The following is a 14,273-nucleotide window of genomic DNA, read 5'->3' on the forward strand; positions in this document are numbered from 1 at the left end:
TAGTCTATAAGAAATGAATAAATTCTTATAAACATACAATCCATTTCATGCAGCTAGCCAGACAAAGATACTATAAGATTTATAGGCTCAACCCCTGAGGAATTCTGAATTCTTATTCATGTGAAGAATACATAGCATTTATTTGCTGTTCTTCAGTGACTAAGTTATGTCCAGTTCTATGCGACCCCATGGACTGTAGCCCAGCAGGCTCCTTGATCCATGAGATTCTCTAGGCAAGAAAACATGAGTGGGTTGCCATGCCCTTCTCCAGGCGACCTTCCTGACCCAGGGATAGAATCTCATTCTTTTGCATTGAAAGCAGATTCTTTACCAAATGAGCCCCCAGGGAAGCTCCAAACACATAATATATGCTTGAATTGTGAGTTTCATGGGATTAAGAATGATCTGATGGCTAACAAACACATGAAAAGATGCTCAATCAGAGAAATGCAAATCAAAACCACTATGAGGTACCATTTCACGTCAGTCAGAATGGCTGCGATCCAAAAGTCTACAAGCAATAAATGCTGGAGAGGTTGTAGAGAAAAGGGAACTCTCTTACACTGTTGGTGGGAATGCAAACTAGTCCAGCCACTATGGAGAACAGTGTGGAGATGCCTTAAAAAACTGGAAATAAAATTACCTTATGATCCAGAAATCGAACTGCTGGGCATACACACTGAGGAAACCAGAATTGAAAGAGACATGTGTACCCTGATGTTCATCACAGCACTGTTTATAATAGCCAGGACATGGAAGCAACCTAGATGTCCATCAGCAGATGAATGGATAAGAAAGCAGTGGTACATATACACAATGGAGTATTACTCAGCCATTAAAAAGAATACATTTGAATCAGTTCTAATGCAGTGGATGAAACTGGAGCCTATTATACAGAGTGAAGTAAGCCATAAAGAAAAACACCAATACAGTATACTAATGCATATATATGGAATTTAGAAAGATGGTAACAATAACCTTGTGTACGAGACAGCAAAAGAGACAGATATATAGAACAGTCTTATGGAATCTGTGGGAGATGGAGAGGGTGGGAAGATTTGGGAGAATGGCATTGAAGCATGTATAATATCATGTATGAAACGAGTCGCCAGTCCAGGTTCGATGCATTATACTGGATGCTTGGGGCTGGTGCACTGGGACGACCCAGAGGAATGGTATGGGAAGGGAGGATGGAGGAGGGTTCAGGATGGGGAACACATGTATACCTGTGGCGGATTCATTTCGATATTTGGCAAAACTAACACAATATTGTAAAGTTTAAAAATAAAATAAAATTTAAGAAAAAAAAATGATTTGAGCTATGTCCGCACCACATATACAAATGGAAAGAATGAGCCTGCATCTGGTTAATTAAGATAAATGTATTGTTCCTGATTTGATAAATTTAGCCCTCTACATTCTCTCTTGAAATTCGTTGTGAGGCTCAAATAGTTTACCCTGCCATGTTGCTTGGGTGAACTTGTTTAAGAATTTCACCTTTCATTATGCACAGGGTAAAGTCTGCTCTGAGTGCAGGGACTGCCCAACAGAATGTGATTTGCAGATTTCACTGTTTTTTTTTTTTCTTTTTGCCAGTGGATTACATATCCAGAACATGCAGCCATTTGAGGCCCTGGCATCAAGCAATCCTTTTTCACTGTTGCATCTCATCAGCATCAATAACAGCAATTTGAAACTTGTGTAAGGCATATTTATTACTAACACCATGAGAAAGGTTGATGCTACAAGATTTTGCTTTTCCTTTTAATGCAGTGACTTAGAAGGCATCAGTTTCATTTGGGAGGTGCTGGAGAAATCAGCCTAAATGGCATCTGTGTGTGTAGTCATTAAATGTGTGTGTTGCACTGCTGCTCAGTTTTGCCTTGGAATACCACAAGAGAGAATTCAGCACCTTATCGTTTTAACAAAATTTCTAAATTGCTTCATTCAGTTCCCAAGGTGATCAATCGACTTTGTCACATTACAAAATTCTCAGTTGAGGGTGGGGAGGTAAAATAATCAGATATTGTAATGAGGGCAGGGAGTCTGATCTCTACATGACTGGTGAATGAGGACCTTTGAGATTCATTAACTGAAAATTCTTTTCTCAGAGATTTCTTAATTCAAGGAGTTCTTGTAGGATGATGTAAATGGTAATAAAAGTTACTTTAAATTTCTCACTAGAAGTCATCATGGTGGTAATTTTAAGAAACAAGGACTTTTCCCTGAGTTTTCTTACTGAAATAGTGTTGATCTTCTTCTAAAGTTGAATGCACATTTTCATGAGATACAACAATATATTTACCCTCAAAAATGAAAACATGTCTCAACAAAGATGTACATGCACATGCATAACAGTTTCATTTAGAACAGTAGAAAACTGGAAACAAGTGAAATATTCATCAATAAGTGAGTAAATAAATTGCATTATTTCCATGAGATAGCATATTTCAACAATAAAAAAGACATAAATTCAAATACACATCAGAACAGGGATGAATATCAAAAGCATTATCTTAAGTGAAAAAGTCTAGACACCAAAGAGTTTACATTAGAGATCCCATTCATATAAAACTATTGAAAAAGCAAAACAAATATATAGTGAGAAAAAAGATTAATTCTTACCTGGGATGGACTGTTTGGGGATTGACTACAAAGGGGTGTGAGCAAATTTTTGTCTTTAATAATGGTAGGTACATCTTTAAATTTCACAATCTTCTTATAGTTACTAATGTATTATTTCACATAAAATTTAGAAACAGTAAACTATTATTGGCCAATATCTCCACCCACTGCCATACACATCTGTACTTTGTGGGATGGTTGTTATATACACAGAACTGAAACTTTGTTAAATTTGCTTTTTATTTTTAGTAGTTTCTTGGTAGATTCCCTAGGATTTATCACAAAAATGCTCCTATAGTCAGCAAATACTGAACGTTATTTCCTCCTTTCAAGATGGATGCTTTTATTTCTTTTCCTTTTTGCTCTGGGAGGAGTCCTTAACTCAATACTGAATAAAAACGGTCAAAACAAACATCTTTGCTTTGTTCTTGACATTAGGTAGAAAATGTATTGGTCAAGACATAGAAACCACACAATGATGTGAATAGAGAAATTTTAATATAAACATTTTAAATTGAGGATTAGAGTCACAGGAATTTAGCTCATGAGAACATAAGAAAATTCTAAAGAATATAGGAATAGTAGATATAAGGAGGAATATTCCATCTAGGATGTTACAGAGACTCGAGGAAGGGCACTCCTTCCTGGCATGAGATCCAAACCTCCATGGAGACAGTGTGTCTTTAGAACTTGGGCAATTTTTTTCATCATCCATATTTCTCATGATGCTTATGAGTTCTTTTATCTTTTGAACATATGATATGTAATTAAAGGACATTAATTATGTCCTTGTCTACTAATTCCAGCACTTGTCACTCTTCTGGGTCTTTGTATATTAACTTATTTTACCTTAATTATGGGTCTTATGTTTCAACTTCTTTATGTATCTGGATATTTTTGATTCTGTGATCCAGTTATCTGGGAAAGCTTGCTTCTTTCAAGGCTTGCTATTAAGTTTTATTTGACCTGATCAGCCTTTAATCAACTGATAGTTTTGCTCCACTACTGAGACAAAATCTTCATACCCTACTCAATGCTCTTTGTAACACAAAGGTTTTCTACTCTGGATGGTGGAACTATTTTGTAACAGTTCTTAGCTCTAGGGCCCTCATGGGAGTGCCACATTTTGGTATGCTTCTTTAAGGGGTTGGAGCTTGTTCTGACAGGTAGCTATGTGACTTTTGGATCATCTTGATTAATCAAAGCCTCGGTTTCAGACTTCTTTATTATGTGTCTGGAGTATTTTTCCTTGGGCGCTAATTCAGCCCCAATTTTGAATGTGACCACTCTTGCATCTCTATCAAACGTCCCATATCATCCCTATTGGAAAGGTCAGAACTTGAATAATTTCAGCTTTGAGTACTTGAAATATTTTTGCTTATAGCTTCTTACCGGTTATGATTGCTCCAGCATTTTACTTTGCCTTATCTTGGGGAATTTCACAAATTAGTAGTTAGTTATTTATTCAAGAGGACCCTGTGCTGATTTCTGGAGCACTTCTTCTGAATACCTCCTTCCTCTCTATGTTCCACCCCACAAACCCTAGCCATTCTAATATCTCTGAAATCTGAATTCTGTATCATTAGTTTAGCAAGACTTCTATGCAAGTTTTTTAATCACCTTTCCTGTGCCCACATCCAAAAATTCCACAAAAGGAAAAAACCAGGGTGATCATAAGGCTAATTTGTTCATCTAGTTGGTTATTTTTTTTTCTTGCATTCGTCATAAACTTGTGATTCCTATTAGTATATCAAAAGTGTGGTTTTCACCTTTCTAGTAGTTTAAAGAGGTTGAGCAAGTGTCGCAAGTTCTGTAGCAGTTATTCATTCATAAACAGATACATCTTTTTCCTTTTATTCTGTGTAACATCACTGAGATTATGGTCACTAAAGTTCCATATAATGTCATTGATGCAGTTTTTAATTATTACATTTTTTTGTATTTTATTTTACTATTCATGTCTTCTAAATATGACCTTTGTCTTTAATAATAAACATATGACCTGCTCTTTTTTTTTTTTTTTGGTTATACATCTTTTTTTTTTTTAATTGAAGGATAATTGCTTTACAGAACTTTGTTGTTTTCTGTCAAACCTCCACATGAATTAGCCATAGGTGTACATAAATCCCTTCCCTTTTGAACCTCTTTTCCATCCCTTCCAGAGCTCCTGTTTGAGTTTCCTGAGTCATAGAACGAATTTCCGCTGGCTATCTATTTTACATATGGTAATATAAGTTTCCGTATTGCTCTTTCCATATAGCTTACCCTCTCGTCCCCTCTGCCCATGTCAATAAGTCTATTCTCTATGTCTGTTTCTCCACTGCTGCCACGTAAACAAATTCTTCAGTGCTATTCTTCTAGATTCAATGTATACGTGTTAGAATATGATATTTATCTTACTCTTTCTGACTTACTTCACTCTGTATAATAGGTTCTAGATTCATCCACCTCATTAGAACTGACTCAAAGACATTCCTTTTTATGGCTGAGTAACATTCCATTGTGTATATGTACCACAACTTCTTTATCCACTCATCTGTTGGTGGACATCTGGGTTGCTTCCATGTTCTAGCTATTGTAAATAGTGCTGCAGTGAACAGTGGAATACATGTGTATTTTTCAATTTTGGTTTCCTCAGGGTATATGCCTAGCAGTGGGAGTGCTGGGTCATTCCTAGTTTTTTAAGGAATATCCATACCGTCTTCCACAGTAGCTGTTATCAGTGTACATTCCCACCAACAGTGCAAGAGCATTCCCTTTTCTCTACACCCTCTCCAGCATTTATTGTTTGTAGACTTTTTGATGATGGTCATTCTGACCAGTATGAAGTGGTATCTCATTGTAGTTTTGATTTGCATTTCTCTAATAACTAGCAATGCTTAGCATCTTTTCATGTGTTTGTTATCCATCTGTATGTCTTCTGAGAAATGTCTGTTTAGGTCTTTATCCCACTTTTTGATTGGGTTGTTTGTTTTTCTGATATTGAGTATTTTGGAAATTAATCCTTCATCAGTAGGTTCATTTGTTTTTATTTTCTCCCACTCTAAGGGGTGTCTTTTCACCTTGCTTATAGTTTTCTTTGCTGTACAAAAGCTTTTAAATTTAATCAGGTCCCACTTGCTTACTTTTGTTTTTATTTCCATTACTCTAGGAGGTGGATCAGAGAGGACCTAGCTTTGACTGATGTCATCAAGTGTTCTGCTTATGTTTTCCTGTAAGAGTTTTATACTTTATAGTCTTCCATTTAGGTCTGTAATCCATTTTGAGTTTAACTTTGTGTATGATGTGTTCTAATTTCATTCTTTACACATAGCTGTCCAGTTTTCACAGCACCATTTACTGAAGAGGCTGTGTTTGCCCCATTGTAGAGTCTTGCCTGCTTTGTCAAAAATAAGGTACCCATAGGTGCATGTTTTTTTCCCTTGATTTTCTATCTTGTTCTATTGGTCTATATTTCTGTTTTTGTGCCAGTACCATCCTGTCTTGATGACTGTAGCTTTGTAATATAATCTGAAGTCAGGGAGGTTGATTCCTCCAGCTCTATTCTTTCTCCAGATTGCTTTGGCTGTTCAGGTCTTTTGTGTTTCAATATGAATTGTGAAATTTTTTTTCTAATTCTGTGAAAAATGTCATTGGTAATTTGATAGGGATTGCATTGAATCTGTAGATTGCATTTGGTAGTATAGTCATTTTCACAATATTGATTCTTCCTCCCTAAGAACATGGATAATCTCTCCATCTGTTTATGTCGTCTTTGAATTCTTTCATTACTGTTTTTTTTTTAATTTTCTGTGTACAGCTCTTTTGTCTCCTTAAGTAAGTTTATTCCTAGATATTTTATTCTTTTTGTTGCAATGGTGAATGGGATTGATTCCTTAATTTCTCTTTCTGATTTTTCATTGTTAGTATGTAGAAATGCAAGTAATTTCTGTGTATTGGTTTTGTATCCTGCAACTTTGCTAAATTCATTGACTAGCTCAAGTAATTTTCTGAAACTATCTTTAGGGTTTTCTATACGCAGTATCATGTCATCTGCAAACAGTGAGAGCTTTACTTCTTTTCCAATCTGAATTCCTTTTATTTCTTTTTCTTCTCTGATTGCTGTAGCTAGGACTTCCAGAACCATGTTGAATAAGAGGGGTGAAATTGGGCACCCTTGTCTTGTTCCTGATCTTGTTGCTTCATAGCAGAGTTTTAGAAGGATAGGCATTAGCTCTTCTCTAAATGTTTGCTAGAATTCTCCTGTGAAACCATCTGGTCCTGGGCTTTTGTTTTTTGGGAGAATTTTGATCACAGCTTCAACTTCAGTGCTTGTAATTAGGTTGCTAATTTCTATTTCTTCCTGGTTCAGTTTCTGAAGATTGAACTTTTCTAAGAATCGGTTCATTTCTTCCAGGCTATCTATTTTTTTGGTCATATAGTTGTTCATAATAGTCTCTTATAATCCTTTGTATTCCTGCATTGTCTCTTGTAACCTCTCCTTTTTCATTTCAAATTTTGTTGATTTGATTCTCTTTTTTTCTTGATGAGTCTGGTTAAAGATTTGTCAATTTTGTTTAACTTCTCAAAGAATCAGCTTTCAGTTTTATTGATCTTTAATATTCTTTCTTTCATTTCTTATTCATTTATTTCTCCTCTGATCTTTATGATTTCTCTCCTTCTACTAATTATGTGTGTGTGTGTGTGTTTTTTTTTTTTTTGGTTGTTGTTGTTGTTCTTTTTCAAGTTGTTTTAGATGTAAAGTTTGGTTTTCTAGTCGATGTTTTTCTTGTTTCTTGAGGTAGGATTGAATTCCTACAAACTTCCCTTTTAGAACTGCTTTTGTTGCATCCCAAAATTTTTGAGAGTTCGACTATAAAGAAGGCTGAGCACTGAAGAGTTGATACTTTTCAACAGTGGTGTTGGAGAAGAGTCTTGAGAATCCCTTGCATTAAAAGGAGATCAAATGAATCCATCCTAAAGGAAATCAGTCCTGAATATTCATTGGACAGAATGATGCTGAAGCTGAAACTCCAATACTTCGGCCACCTGATGTGATGAAATGACTCATTGGAAAAGACCCTGATGCTGGGAAAGATTGAAGGTGGGAGGAGAAGGGGAAGACAGGATGAGATGATTTATGGATCACCGACTCTATGGACATGAGTTTGAATAAGTTCCAGGAGTTGGTGATGGGCATGGAAGCCTGGCGTGCTACAGTCCATGGGGTCACAAAGAGTCAGACATGACTGAGCAACTGAACTGAACTGAACTGATGGGTTTTGAGTTGTGTTTTGATTGTCATTTTTTTCTAGAAATTTTTTGATTTCCCTTTTGATTTATTCAGTAACCTATTGGTTACTTAGAAATGTGTTGTTTAATCTCCATGTGTTTGTGTTTTTTAAAGTTGTTTTTTTTTTCTTGTTATTGATATCTAGTCTCATGGTGTTGTGTTCAGAGAAGATGCTTGATATGATTTCAATTTTCTTAAATTTACTGAGGCTTGATTTGTGACCCAGGATGTGGTCTATCCTGGAGAATGTTCTATGTGCACTTGAGAAGAAGGTGTATTCTTCTGCATTTGGATGAAATGTCCTGAAGATTTCAATGAGACCCATCTCATCTAATGTATCATTTAAGACTTGCATTTTCTTATTAATTTTCAGTTTTTATGATCTGTCCATTGGTGTGAGTGGGATGTTAAAGTCTCCTGCTATTATTGTGTTACTGTCAGCTTCTACTTTTATGTCTGTTATTGTTTTTCTTATGTATTGAGGTGCTCCTATGTTGGGTGCATAGATATTTACAATTGTTATGTCTTCCTCTTGGATTGATCCCTTGATCATTACATAGTGTCTTTCCTTATCTCTTGTAATCATCTTTATTTTGAAGTTTATTTTGTTTGATATGAGAATTGATACTCCAGCTTTCTTTTGCCTTCCATTTGCATGGAATATATTTTTCCATCCTCTCACTCTCAGTCTAAATGTGTCTTTAGGTCGAATTTGGGTTTCTTGTAGACAGCATATATATGGGTTTTGTTTTTGTATCCATTCAGCCAGTCTGTGTCTTTTCATTGGAGCATTTAATCTATTTATATTTAAAGTAATTATTGATATATATGTTCCTATTGTCATTTTCCTAATTGTGTGGGGTTGATTTTGTAGACCTTTTTTCTTCTCGTGTTTCTTGACTATATAATTCCCTTTATTATGTGTTGTAAAACTGGTTTGGTGGTACTGAATTCTCTTAACTTTTGCTTGTCTGAAAAGCTTTTGATTTCTCCATCAGTTTTGGTTCTGGATTTTTCCCTTTCATTACTTTAAATGTATCCTGCCATTGCCTTCCGGCCTGCAGCATTCTGCTGAAAGATCAGGTGTTAAGCATATGGGGTTTCCTTGTATGTTACTTGTTGCTTTTCTCTTGCTTTTTAAAATATTCTTTCTTTGTGTTTAGCCTCTGTTAGTTTGATTAATATGTGTGTGGTGTGTTTGTCCTTGAGTTTATCCTATATGGGACTCTTGTGCCTCTTGGTCTTGATTGACTATTTCCTTTTCCATGTTGGGGAAATTTTCAACTATAATCTCTTCAAAAATATTGTCATGTCCTTTCTTTTTCTCTTCTTCTTCTGGGACCCCTATTGTGTTTGATATTGTTCCAGAGATCTCTGAGACTATCCTCAGATCTTTTCATTCTTTTCACTTTATTCTCCTCTTAAGAAATTATTTCCACCTTTTATCTTCCAGCTCATTGATTCATTCTTCTGCTTCAGATATTCTGCTATTGATTCCTTCTATAGTATCTTTTAATTTCAACAATTGTGTTGTTTGTGTGCATATGTTTATTCTTTAATTCTTCTAGGCCTTTGTTAATTCAATCTTGCATTTTCTCCATTCTGTTTTCTAGGTTTTTGATCATCTTTACTATCATTATTCTGATTTTTTTTTTTTTCAGGTGGTTTGCATATTTCCTCTTCGTTTATTTGGAATTCTGTATTTCTAGTTTGTTCCTTCATTTGTGTAGTATTTCTCTGTCTTTTCATTATTTTTTTTAACTTATTGTGTTTGAGGTCTCCTTTTCCCAGGCTTCAAGGTTGAATACTTTCTTCCTTTTGTTTTCTGCCTTTCTAAAGTTGGTCCAGTGGTTTGTGTAAGTTTCATATAGGGTGAGATTTGTGATGAGGTTTTTGTGTGTTTGTTTTTCTTCTGTTGGAAAAGGCTGAGTGAGGTAGTGAATTTGTCTTCTGATGACTGGGTTTGTACTTTTGTTTTGTCTGCTGTTTAGATGAGGAATCCTGCACAGTGTGCTACTGGTGGTTGGGTGATGCCAGGTCTTTTATTCAAGTGGTTTCCTTTGTGTGAGTTCTCACTATTTGATTCTCCCCAGTGTTAGTTCTCTGGTAGTCTAGGGTCTTAGAGTCAGTGCTTCCACACCAAAGGCTCAGGACTTAATCTCTGGCCGGGAACGAAGATTCCACAAATGGTTTGTTATGGCATTAAGTGAGATAAAACAAATACCCAAAAATGATACACCAAAGAAGAACTCCAGACAAATGGCAAGTACAAAATTAGGCAAGTAATAATTAAAATAATGGAATATACTCATATACATATATACTAATGAGCAAAGTCAAATCAGTCCAAAAAAAATAAAGTACCATAGATTGACCTGGTGAACAAAAGAAATAAAAAATTATATTTACCAGTTAAGAACAAAGCTAGCTAAAGCACATACTGGAAAACAAAACTAAAGCAATGTGCCAAGTGTGGAATAAAGCAATGAGAACAAAACTAACAAATATGTTGGGAGAAAAGGAAAGAAAGAAAACAAAGAAAGAATAGATATGCAAAGTTAAAGACAGATGAATAAGATTTATATACATTAAAGTTTAACTGCAAGGGAAAAATAGCAGAAAGGCAAACAAAGGAATAAATGTAGAAAAAATATGATAGGTTTAAAAAAATTAAAAATTAAAGTTTTAAAAAAGAGGGGAAAAAAAGGGTAAGTAGAGGCAAAATAGAAAAAAAAACAAAACAAAAGGAAAACTCCACAGAACTGCAAATCCCCAATGTAGAGGCAGAGATTTATAACAACAATAAAAACTGTGACTGAATATACACATATGCATATACACCTGTAAACAAAATTGAGACAGTCCAATAAAAATAAAGTGCAATAGATTGACCCAGTGAACAAAGGAAACCAAAAATCATATCTACCAAAACAAAACTAACTAAAGCACAAACTAGAAAACAAAAGTAATGCAAGATTCCAGTTGGGGAATACAGCAATGAAAATAAAAGTAACATATATGTTGAGAGGAAAGGAAAGAAAGAAAAAAAAGAAAGAGTAGATATGCAAAGTTAAAGAAATAGAAAAGAAGATTTTTATACTTTAAAAATTAACTGCAAGGGGAATAGTACAGTAGGAAAAGCAAACAAAGGAATAAATATAGAAGAAATAATAAATTTATAAAGTTAAAAATTAAAATTAAGAAAGAGAAATGAAAGAAAAAAAGAAAAAAAGAAAAAGTCCACAGAACTGCAAAAGACCATCATAGAGGCAGAGGTTTATAATAATAATAATAAAAAAAAATGTGAGAAGAGAAAAAGAAAAAAAAGCTCAAAAGCTTAATCGCATTTCATAGTGTCATAATACCAATAAAGTCGATAACTGCAACAGAGGGGGATAAAAAGAAAAAAAAAAAAGAAGAAGAAAAAATTCAAAAGAATCTAAAGAACAAGTCAACACATAAGAATAATAAATGTTTTTCTTGAGTCACTAATGGCAGAGTTCTTTCCCTCACTGGGAATCACTTTACCTCCCTAGCATGCCCTCCAACACTGTGCTGACCTCTGGACCTGCTTTGCTGCTGCTGCTAAGTCGCTTCAGTTGTGTCCAACTCTGTGTGACCCCCTAGACGGCAGCCCACCAGGCTCGCCCATCCCTGGGATTCTCCAGGCAAGAACACTGGAGTGGGTTGCCATTTCCTTCTCCAATGCATGTAAGTGAACAGTGAAAGTGAAGTTGTTCAGTCGTGTCCGACTCTTAGCGACCCCATGGACTGCAGCCCACCAGGCTCCCCTGTTCATGGGATTTTCCAGGCAAGAGTACTGGAGTGGGGGTGCCATTGCCTTCTCTGGACCTGCTCTGGGGCAGCTCAAATACTAATCTGGTCCTACTCCTATGTGTTCTTACCTCTAATGTTCACAGCTATCACAACTAGTGTGTTTTCTTTTGTGGGAGCTCTCAATGACCTTTTATATATTCAGACACAGAGTCTGCCTAGATGATCATGTGGACTTAATCTGAAGCCTGCACAGCTGGTGGGAAGGTTTTGTGTCTTCTTCCTTAGCCACACTGCCCCTGGGTTTCAATTGTTGTTTTATTTCCACCTCTGCACATGGGTTGTCCACTGGGGTTTGCTCCTGAGGCTGCCCTGTAAGACTTGGGTTTGCTCCTGTGAAGGCCAGGTGTGGAGGTGGTGCAGCTGCTTGGGGCACAGGGGTTCTGGGATCACCAGGTATTCAGGGGAGTTGGCGTCTAGGGCAGCAGAAAATATAGTGCTCGAGAAGCGTATGGCAACTAGTATTGACCAATATGCTTTAGTATTATTGCCTGGAGAACCTCCCGGACAGAGAAGCCTGGCAGGCCACAGTCTATAGGATTGTAAAAAGTTGGACACAACCAAAGAAAAGCTGCACACATAGACACTAGGTTTATTTATTTATTTATTTATTTTTGCCTGGGGCAGCACTGCCCCAGTGAGAGTTGAGTGTGAAGATAGTTCAGCTGCTTGCAGGAACCCTGGAGGTGCCAAATGTGCAGGCACATGGACTGCCTCCACCACAGGAGTTAAGGCCCTATCAAAGTCTTTTTTTCGAGCCTCTTGTAGCTGGTGATCAGAAGCCTCTTTGACCAGTCTTCCTCTGTAGCTCTGCCCATTCCGGCACTTAAAGGGCTCCCTTGCCTGGGGTCCTTCTCTGTTGTTCGGCACATTAGACACAAAGTGGGGCCCCCCTGGCTGGGATCCTACTCTGTGGTTCATTGTGTCTGGTGTTTTATGGGCCAGCTTCTCTATTGTTCAGCTGCGATGCTGGCCTATGGGGACAGAGAGAGTTTATCATGATGGTTCCACCCCCTACACGTGACTCAGCAGTATCCCCTTGCTTCCATGGCTGCCTGGCTCTCCTCCACAGCCATCTCCCACCACAATCTCCTCCCTCATATCCCCTCAATCTGTCTGCAATCAACAGCAGCCTGCTCACCCTGGGATTACTCCATAATCCCTAAATTCCAGCTCCCAGCTTCTGTACCTTCCATGAGACCTGCATCCCTGTTCAGAGTATGTATGGCTGCATCAAGGGCTGTCTGATTCTTACTCCATTTAGGCTGCCACAGTTAAGCTGTTTCTCTCTTAACCTTAAATGTTTCTCCTCTGACTCAGACAATTGCCCCAATATGGTGATGGGACCCCTGTTTCAGTTCCCCCACCCACCAAGGGCAGGTTCAGTCCTACTAACACTCCTGTTTTTCTCCCTAGTTTCTTCATTCTACCGAGTTTTGCATGATTCTATATATTTTGTCCACTGGTCAAGTACTCCTGTCTTCTCTCAGCTGGTGTTTTGCATGCACTTCTGTGTCTGAAGGTGTATTCCTGATGTATCCGTGAAGAGAGATGTACTCCACATCCACCTACTCCTCTGCCATCTTGTTCTTTCCTGACCTCCTTTAATATTCAAAGAAACAGTACAAAAGGAAGGTGATAATTTTCCTATCCAGCTTATTTAAAATCCATCATTTTGTAAGGAACACTATAGAATGTTGTCAAACATTATTAGACATACCTGTGTATGATAATTAGTTTTACACCTCCTAAATTTGAGCACTGCTATGCTCTTTTTTAAAGTACTGCCTTAAATGTTGATACCCTAACCATTTAAATGTTGAATAGTAACAATTGTCACTGCACAAAGTAATTATAAGAATTAAATGAAAAAAAAAAAGAGTGGAATATTTAGTATATTAAATATATTTAATATTAATAAAATTAGTATATTTAATAAAATCAGAGATCAGATCAGATCAGTTGCTCAGTCGTGTCCGACTCTTTGCAGAGTGGAGTATTTAATATATGGATGACAAAGGCCCATATAGTCAAAGCTATGGTTTTTCCTGGAGTCATATATGGATGTGAGAGTTGGACTCTAAAGAAATCTGAGTGCCAAAGAATTGATGCTTTTGAATTGTGGTGTTGGAGAAGACTCTTGAGAGTCCCTTGGACTGCAAGGAGATCCAACCAGTCCATCTTAAAGGAAATCAGTCCTGAGTGTTCATTGGAAGGACTGATGTTGAAGCTGAAACTCCAATACTTTGGCCACCTGATACAAAGAACTGACTCATTAGAAAAGACCCTGATGCTGGGAAAGATTGAAAACATGAGGAGTAGGGGATGACAGAGGATGAGATGGTTGGATTAAATCACTGACTAGATGGACATAAGTTTGAGCAATCTCTGGGTGTTGGTGATGAACAGGGAAGCCTGGCATGCTGCAGTCCATTGGATCACAAAGAGTCGGACAGGACTAAGTGACTGAACTGAACTGAATGGAACTGTTTTAATATATTGGCTGGTAGACAGTAAGTACTTGAAAATGTTACTTGTTTTT

Source organism: Bos grunniens, chromosome 29 (genome assembly GCF_055505025.1).
Source record: "Bos grunniens cultivar Pamir isolate PY7600 chromosome 29, Bosgru_T2T1.0, whole genome shotgun sequence".
NCBI lineage: Eukaryota > Metazoa > Chordata > Mammalia > Artiodactyla > Bovidae > Bos > Bos grunniens.